This window comes from Globicephala melas, chromosome 2 (genome assembly GCF_963455315.2).
Source record: "Globicephala melas chromosome 2, mGloMel1.2, whole genome shotgun sequence".
NCBI classification, from domain to species: domain Eukaryota; kingdom Metazoa; phylum Chordata; class Mammalia; order Artiodactyla; family Delphinidae; genus Globicephala; species Globicephala melas.
This window is the reverse complement of record NC_083315.2, coordinates 15973146-15982127: the sequence shown is the minus strand read 5'-3', so window position 1 is coordinate 15982127 and position 8982 is coordinate 15973146. Positions and strand designations below refer to the sequence as shown.

General features: G+C 45.0%; 1 pseudogene; it reads right to left on the bottom strand.

Moving 5' to 3' along the window:
• Nucleotides 1–2898: 2898 nt before the first annotated feature.
• Nucleotides 2899–3823, bottom strand: LOC115842335 (zinc finger protein 771 pseudogene; annotated as a pseudogene).
• Nucleotides 3824–8982: the final 5159 nt, after the last annotated feature.

The following is an 8982-nucleotide window of genomic DNA, read 5'->3' as shown; positions in this document are numbered from 1 at the left end:
CTTGATTACCTTACATGCATCTCCTGGAGTGATCAGACTTTTTACTATGACTTTCTTGGCCTCTGCCTCACTTGATGATCTGCATGTCTCTTTCAACAACTCACTGAGATAAAATATCTACCGCTGGTGGGGCTAGCTAAGCCTTCTCCCCACATTTGCAGCTCTGCGATTACTCCTGCAGGCCTCCTGTGAGGCTGCATGTCCTCCTTATCTTCCCATAATGGCCAGTTGGTGGAGAGTCCCCTCTTTCAACTTCCATCTGGGTCTTCACAGGGATAGAAAAAGAGATTGTTCCAGAAATAAGTTATAGTTCAACACTTTTAAGAGAGTAGAGGACATAAAGGAGTATACATGGCCAAGAGGAAAATAAAACAGTGAACAGTAGTAAAGAAGAGAAAATAAACACTAAAAATAGTAGAGTGGTAAAGTCTTTATATTATTGAAATGCATATAATTAAAGTGGTGGCTCCAAAGCCTTCTAGGAAGGGATGTGGCTACATTGGTTGTCTGGACAGAGGGACAGCAGTTATGGCTTAGAACATGTATTTTACGATAATGGCTTTAAAAACATTCCGTATCTATTAATTCTTTACACAAACCCTCCACCATAAGAGTCCTCAAGTATAAGAATAATTTTGGCTTTATCTGTCATTTACCTTTATGGTACAATCTGATACCCTAGCAAATTAGGGATGTCCTGAAAAGAGCTGCTAAGGGTATGATGTGGGAAGACACTGGGAGGGGCTTGCTGGGAGGAGGAAGTGTTGTGTCAACATCCCTGAGGCTTCAGATTAGAGAGAATGCAGACATTCTTTAGGTAGCTTGCCGGGACTTGTGGAGGTGGAACTTTTCCCCAGCGTTCTGCAGGGGCCGGGGACAAGGCACTGACGGAACCCCAAGGTGCTGGCTTCACAATACACAAACTTCTAATCCATTTGCTCAAATACAATCCAAGTAATGGAAAGAAAAAAAAAAATCAGACAATCTAGTCACTGGACAGCAATAAGTTAAAGTAGTCACAATGTTGCCACTGGAGTCACAGCCTCACACCTTTGACAGGGATTAGTGTAACATTTCTAGGTGAAATCCAGGCCACTGGGAATTCCCTACAGGACACCAAGACAGCTGCTAGGGTTCATAGTTGCCATGTTTGCTCTAATATATTCCTCTTGCTCCAAAGACAAAACTTGGGTAATCACCTAGTGAATTTTATGCAATTTTTCATGAGTTTCCCCCTCTTTTTTTTTTTTTTTCAGTTACCAGATGCTAATATGCTAATATGATGATGTTGGCGTAGATGGGGATCATAAATATTCAAATCAGTTCCATGAGTGCTTGTTATGTGCCTGGCTGTTGCTCCGATAAAAGATGAGTAAAACACAGTCCTGATCCTCAGAGAAGCAGGCTAATTGTTTGAGAGGAATGCTAAAAATGAGGTATGACGTTGTCTCACATTTATATCAAAATTATACCCTCAAATATTGAAATTCAGGGCAGTGTATGACAAAGGACCCAAATGAGCATCCCAGATAAGGAATTTTAGTATTTATGTATGGGTAGCAGGTCACATTCTCATGGATTCACAGTAATACAGGAAGTATTGGTGAACTAGTTGTGTCAACAAGAACAGAAAGGATCAGGAAAAAAAGAAGCTAACAGGTAGCACTTTTTTTTTTCTTCTTTTTCTTTTTCTTTCAACTCTGGTTCTGTTCCTCATCCCGTGTCCCCATCTCAATGACACTGCCTGCAGTCACCCAAGCTAAGAAATGAAATCAGCCCCATCTCTCCTTTCCCCACGTCCACTTTAACTCCTATTAATTCTAGCTCAATAATATGCCATATCCCTCCCTCCCCTCTAATCCCTCAAGGCTTCTTTGTGGCCTTGGAACCTTTAACCTGGCTTCCAGGGTCCTTAGTGGTCTGTCTCCTGCCAACGTCCTTGCTTGTTGTCCCTACCTTCCACCCTACAGGACATCTGCTGCTCTAACAAGTCTGGCATGTGGGTTCAGGGGTTCTCTCCATACGTCCTCAACCCCAACTCTCTTGACCTTAAGACCAGCTTAAAAGCCACCTCTGAGAAGAGCCTCTCTCAACTCCAAGATTGCATTGAAGACCTCTCCTATCCAACAACTCCCCCATTAGAGCTCCAATGATAAGGGACTGCACTTGCCTGTGTACTTGTCCCCACTGTGCCATTCACTGGCTGTCAGTACCTATTTACTCACCTGCAGAAATGGAAGTAAAAGAGTTACCTAACTGGGATGCTTTGAGGATGAAAATGAGCTAATAATAATGTAGCACTTAAGTTCTTTAACCTCGTGCTAAAGTTTCCACTATTGCTTCTCTTTACTAGACTGAGTTCCATGAGGTTCATGCCGGCTCTCTCAAAGCTCTGCAGAATGCACTGCCTGTTGATCACGAACGCGCTAAATTAATGGACCCTTCTAGGTCTGAGGTCATGAAGACGTAACCAAGAGCCAAGCGTGTAATGACTCCACACACACACAAAACCAGTTCCTGGAACACTTCTGGGCTTATAGCCCCACTTGACTCCATGACAATTCACCTAAATCACCTACGCCTGGGGAGACCCCCAACCTTCCTCCTAATTCACACCCCACCCACTTCATTCACAGGCACGGGTGGGATGAGGATATAATACTTTATTCACTCTAACACGGGCCGAGGGGATGTAATGAGGGGGAGGTGGGCGCGTTTCCAGGGACCCCAGTAGGGGATCCTCCCTGTCTCCCAGTTCCAGGACAGCCAGGACTGCCGTCCCACCCTATCTGAGACGCAGATGGCGGGGCAGGGAGTTGTCCAGGTTAACGCAGGCCCAGGTCGGGATACCAGCGTGCCCCTCCCCAGTTCGCACCCCGCGGAGACAAGAATGGTGGTTCAACTGCACTCACAATCTGAACAGCGCTCGGCGGCAGTGCCTCCGGCAGGTAGCTTGAAGTCCCGGCCGCAGCCCGCGCAGATACAGAGACGGCGCCGCATGTGCGTGCGACGGTGGCTGACGGAGTGCGAGCTGAGGCGGAAGCGCCGGCAGCACTCGGCACGTGGGTAGGGCTGCTCGCCTGTGTGCGTGCGCGCATGCTCCTCCAGGTTGGAGTGGTGGCCGAAGCCGAGGCCACACACAGCGCAGGAGCGAAGCTTCTCGCCCGTGTGCACGCGCCGGTACTTGGCCAGCGCCGAGCTCTGGGCGAAGGGCGTGCTGCAGTCGGCGCATGCGTACGGCCGCTCGCCCGTGTGCGTGCGTGGGTGGCGCGCCAGACACGAACTGCCGCCGAAGGCGCGTCTGCAGTCCGGGCACGAGTACGGCTTCTCGCCCCTGTGCACGCGCAGGTGCTGTGCGTAGTTGGAGCTCTGCGCGAAGTGGCGGCCGCAGCGTACGGCTTCTCGCCCGTGGGGCGACGGCGGTACTGCCGCAGGTTCGAGGCGGCCGAGAAGCGCTTGTCTCATTCCGGGCGTTCGTAAGGCCCCTCGCCCGTACGGGTGCGGCTGTGTTTGGTCTGCGCCGACTTCTCCGAGAAGGGCCGGCCGCGCTCGGTGCACGCAAAGGGCCGCTCGCCCGTGTGTATGCGGGCGTGCTTGGCCAATGTGGAGCGGCGCGACAAGGCACGGCGTCCCAGCACGCATGTAAGTGCGCCGGGTACGCCGACGGGGCTGGCGCCTCGCTCGGGACCTCCTTGTTGTCCATGGGGATCTTGAGTTTCACCACTTAATACTTTTCTTCACCCTCATCCTCCTCACCCTTCACCAGCAGCACCATCTCTTCTTGAATCCCTTCCTCCTCCTCTGTCCGCTGTTCACCGGGCATCTCGGTGTCCAGCCGCAGCTTCGGGCGCTCGCGCTGCCCCAGGCCAGGGCGCCGGGCCCACGTAGCACTTGTGATGTGGCAGACACTTTTCTAAGTTCTTTACTTTGGGGACTTACCTGGTGATTCAGTGGTTAAGACTCCACTTTCCCAATGCAGGGGGCACAGTTTCAATCCCTGGTCGGGGAATTAAGATCCCGCATGCCACATGAGGCAGCCAAACAATAAATAAGTAAAACAAGTTATTTACTTTATTACATTACTCATTTATTCCTTGCAAAAACTCTCTATGGGGTGTGTACTATTATAATAATCCATGACAGTAGTCTGTGCTCTTAACTGCTAAATCGCATTGCCTCTCTCTCCAGTGGGTACAAGGCGTGTTTATGAAGAAATTTAGATAGCATTTGGAAATTCTATATTGTATGTGAAGAGAGACAGTGCCATCTCTATCGTGTGGGTAGCATTTAATTGTTTCTTCAACATAGCATATTGTTTGAGTTAAGGATAGATAATATACTTTCAAAATAGAATGATGACAGATAAATTTTAAAATTTTCTTCCTTGATTTGCTTTTAAAAGAGCAGAGATAACGTCAATCTATTTATTCAAATACCTCTAAAATGATAGTTTATATTTTCTAGATATAAATTTTGTATTTTGAGATGTCGATTTATCAGACTTACTATTTGCAATTGTAAACGTAAGTGATTGATTCATACTATATACAGACTCCAAAGGAGGACTTTTCTACATATTAGATTGATTGTAGGTTTTGTAGCAAAACCCACACATTTTCCTTTATACAGTTGGCAATTTGCCGAACAGCTTTTGGGTAACTTACTAATGTGCCAATAACCTGTTTTCAGCTTCACTGTGATGAGTCCTCAGTCCTTATGTCTGAAGACAGAAAAAGACCCATAGAGAAGAATATATCACTTCTCCAGTTCTTAGTATTTAAGTGGTGAATTATACTTCTAAAGAGAGAACAATCTCATATTTGGCATCTGTTATTAAATATGTGGTTTCCATCTTCTTTGGGGGTAAATTTTTAAGTTGTTTCATAAAAATTTTAACACTTTTGTATTAGTAGCTAATCAACACTGATAGAAGTGTAGAGCATTTTAATTAATATCATATCTGACTGCACTTGTTCTGAGTTTAATGATGGGAGAGGTAAAATATTAATGACCTCAAAATGAATGTATGAAAACATTTTATTGGTCTTGTCCCAATTATAATTTCTTTTAACTTGGTTTTTAGTTTGAAGCATATTATTTTTTTTCAAATAAGGAAGATACAGCAAGGATATATTTATTTATTTCAACACGGATTGGTTGATTTTAATTTTTAAAGAAGAACAGAAAATGGTCTTATTAATGTGTAATGGAATATGATAGCTCTTATTTTAAATTTTTATTTGAATTTTTCATTCGTTGCATTGAGATGTTTTGGACGCGTTGAATATTCCAGTGCAAAGTTTCAAGTTCTTTCTTTGTGGTTATTTGCAAAGAAGGACAAGGATATTAAAGACTCTTGATGAAAGAGGCTGGTCTTTCTGGAAAAAGCTTCTTCATTCAAGGGCTTTTCAAAATTTGTTTTGGGAGTACTGTTTGTCATTTAACTCTTGCTTGTGTTACCTTACTTATACAATCAAATTATTTCATTTCCTTGCAGGGATATGTGTCTTAATACGCCATTTGTAAAAAGATTTAGAATTTCTGGGTGAAAGATTTTAGTGACTCTGTGACATGTAGACAGAACAGACAAAGTGAACTTCAGAATTGCTGGGACATAAAACACCAGACTGATTATTTGTAGAGTCTAAAGCCACTAGAATTATCTGGAGAAAGGAAAAAAAAAAAAAAGAGAGAAAAAGTATGTTTATCTCCAAATGGTATTCATTGTATATTTACTCAAACAGTGATTTCTATTATTTTAATAGCAGTATTTTCCAGAATAGATAATTTTGTGACATGCAAATAAAAACCATCCCCGATTTATAATAGCAAAAATATAGTTTGATAAGTTGCTATGCAGATTGCTGACTTTCTAGTGATCATAGACCTTAAGATAAGGAATTTAGTTCTCTATGTGCGTAACATTTAAATGTTAACATAATAGAAAGTGCAAAACTTCAGTTATGTCTTTTTTGTCAAGACTGTGTAGCGTTGCATGAATTGTTGAGAAGAACGTGCATGAGAAGGAAGAGCAATAAATGAACATTCAAATATGTACTATTTCTGATTATAGAAATATTGTATTTACAAAACTATATTGTTGGAGGGAGCTTCAAGATGGCGGAAGAGTAAGACGTGGAGATCACCTTCCTCCCCACAGATACATCAGAAATACATCTACACATGGAACAGCTCCTACAGAACACCTACTGAACGCTGGCAGAAGACCTCAGACCTCCCAAAAGGCAAGAAACTCCATACGTACCTGGGTAGGGAAAAGAAAAAACAGAGACAAAAGAATAGGGACAGGACCTTCACCTCGGGGAGGGAGCTATGAAGGAGGAGAGGTTTCCACACACTAGGAAGCCCCTTCGCGGGCGGAGACTGCGGGTGGCGGAGAGGGGAAGCTTTGGAGCCATGTAGGAGAGTGCAGCCACAGGGGTGCGGAGGGCAAAGCGGAGAGATTCCCGCACAGAGGATCAGGGCCGACCGGCACTCACCAGCTGGAGAGGCTTGTCTGCTCCCCCGCCGGGGCGGGCGGGGCTGGGAGCTGAGGCTCGGGCTTCGGAGATCAGATCCCAGGGAGAGGACTGGGGTTGGCGGCGTGAACACAGCCCTTCAGGGGTTAGTGCACCACGGCTAGTCGGGAGGGAGTCAGGGAAAAGGTCTGGAGCTGCCGAAGAGGCAAGAGACTTTTTCTTGCCTCTTTGTTTCCTGGTGTGCGAGGAGAGGGGATTCAGAGTGCCGCTTAAAGGAGCTCCAGAGACTGGCGCGAGCCGCGGCTATCAGCGCGGACCCCAGAGACGGGCATGAGACGCTTAAGGCTGCTACTGCCGCCACCAAGAGGCCTGTGTGCAAGCACAGGTCACTATCTGCACGTCCCCTCCCGGGAGCCTGTGCAGCCAGTCACTGCCAGGGTCCCGTGATCCAGGGACAACTTCCCCGGGAGAACACACGGCGCGCCTCAGGCTGGTGCAACGTCACGCCGGCCTCTGCCGCCGCAGGCCCGCCCCGCGCTCCATGCCCCTCCCTCCCCCCCGGCCTGAGTGAGCCAGAGCCCCCGAGTCAGCTGCTCCTTTAACCCCGTCCTGTCTTGGGGGGAACAGACGCCCTCAGGCGACCTACACGCAGAGGCACATCCAGATCCAAAACTGAGCCCCTGGGAGCTGTGCGAACAAATAAGAGAAAGGGAAATCTCTCCCAGAAGCCTCAGAAGTAGCGGATTAAATCCCCACAATCAACTTGATGTACGCTTCATCTGTGGAATACCTGAATAGACAACGAATCATCCCAAATTGAGGAGGTGGACTTTGGGAGCAACGATATATACATATTTTTCCCTTTTTCTCCTTTTGTGAGTGTGTATGTGTATGCTTCTGTATGTGATTTTGTCTGTATAGTTTTGCTTTTACCATTTTTCCTAGGGTTCTGTCTCTCCTTTTTTTTTTTTTTTTCTTTTCTACAGTTTTTAGCACTTGTTATCATTGGTGGATTTGTTTTTTGGTTTGGTTGCTCTTTTCTTTCTTTTTTTCTTGTTTTTTTATTACTTAAAATATTTTTAATAATTACTTCTTATTTTAATAACTTTATTTTAATTTATTTTATTTTACCTTCTTTTTCTTTCTTTCTTTTTTTCCCCCCTTTTATTCTGAGCCATGTGGATGACAGGCTCTTGGTGCTCCAGCCAGGCATCAGGGCTGTGCCTCTGAGGTGAGAGAGACAAGTTCAGGACCATGGTCCACAAGAGACCTCCCAGCTCCACGTAATATCAAAAGGCGAAAATCTCCCAGAGATCTCCATCTCAAGGCCAAGACCCAGCTCCACTCAACGACCAGCAAACTACAGTGCTGGACACCCTATGCCAAACAAGACAGGAACACAACCCATCCATTAGCAGAGAGGCTGCCTAAAATCATAATAAAGCCACAGAAACCCCAAAACACACCACCAGACGTGGACCTACCCACCAGAGAGACAAGATCCAGCCTCATCCCCCAGAACACAGGCACTAGTCCCCTCCACCAGGAAGCCTACACAACCCACTGAACCAACCTTAGCCACGGGGGACAGACACCAAAAACAACGGGAACTACGAACCTGCAGCCTGTGAAAAGGAGACCCCAAACACAGTAAGTTAAGCAAAATGAGAAGACAGAGAAACACACAGAAGATGAAGGAACAAGGCAAAAACCTAACAGACCTAACAAATGAAGAGGAAATAGGCAGTCTACCTGAAAAAGAATTCAGAATAATGATAGTAAAGATGATCCAAAATCTTGGAAATAGAATGGAGAAAATACAAGAAACGTTTAACAAGGAACTAGAACTAAAGAGCAAACAAACAGTGATGAACAACACAACAAATGAAATGAAAAATTCTCTAGATGGGATCAATAGCAGAAAAACTGAGGCAGAAGAACGGATAAGTGACCTGGAAGATAAAATAGTAGAAATAACTACTGCAAAGCAGAATAAAGAAAAAAGAATGAAAAGAATTGAGGACAGTCTCAGAAACCTCTGGCACAACATTAAATGCACCAACATTCGAATTATAGGGGTCCCAGAGGAAGAAGAGAAAAAGAAAGGGACTGAGAAAATATTTGAAGAGATTGTAGTTGAAATCTTCCCTAATATGGGAATGGAAATAGTTAATCAAGTCCAGAAAACACAGAGTCCCATACAGGATAAATCCAAGGAGAAACATGCTAAGACACATATTAATCAAACTATCAAAAATTAAATGCAAAGAAAAAATATTAAAAGCAGCAAAGGAAAACAACAAATGACACACAAGGGAATCCCCATAAGGTTAACAGCTGATCTTTCAGCAGAAACTGCAAGCCAGAAGGGAGTGGCAGGACATATATAAAGTGATGAAGGAGAAAAACCTACAACCAAGATAGCTCTACCCAGCAAAGATCTCATTCAGATTTGACAGAGAAAATAAAACCTTTGAAGACAAGCAAAAGCTAAGAGAATTCA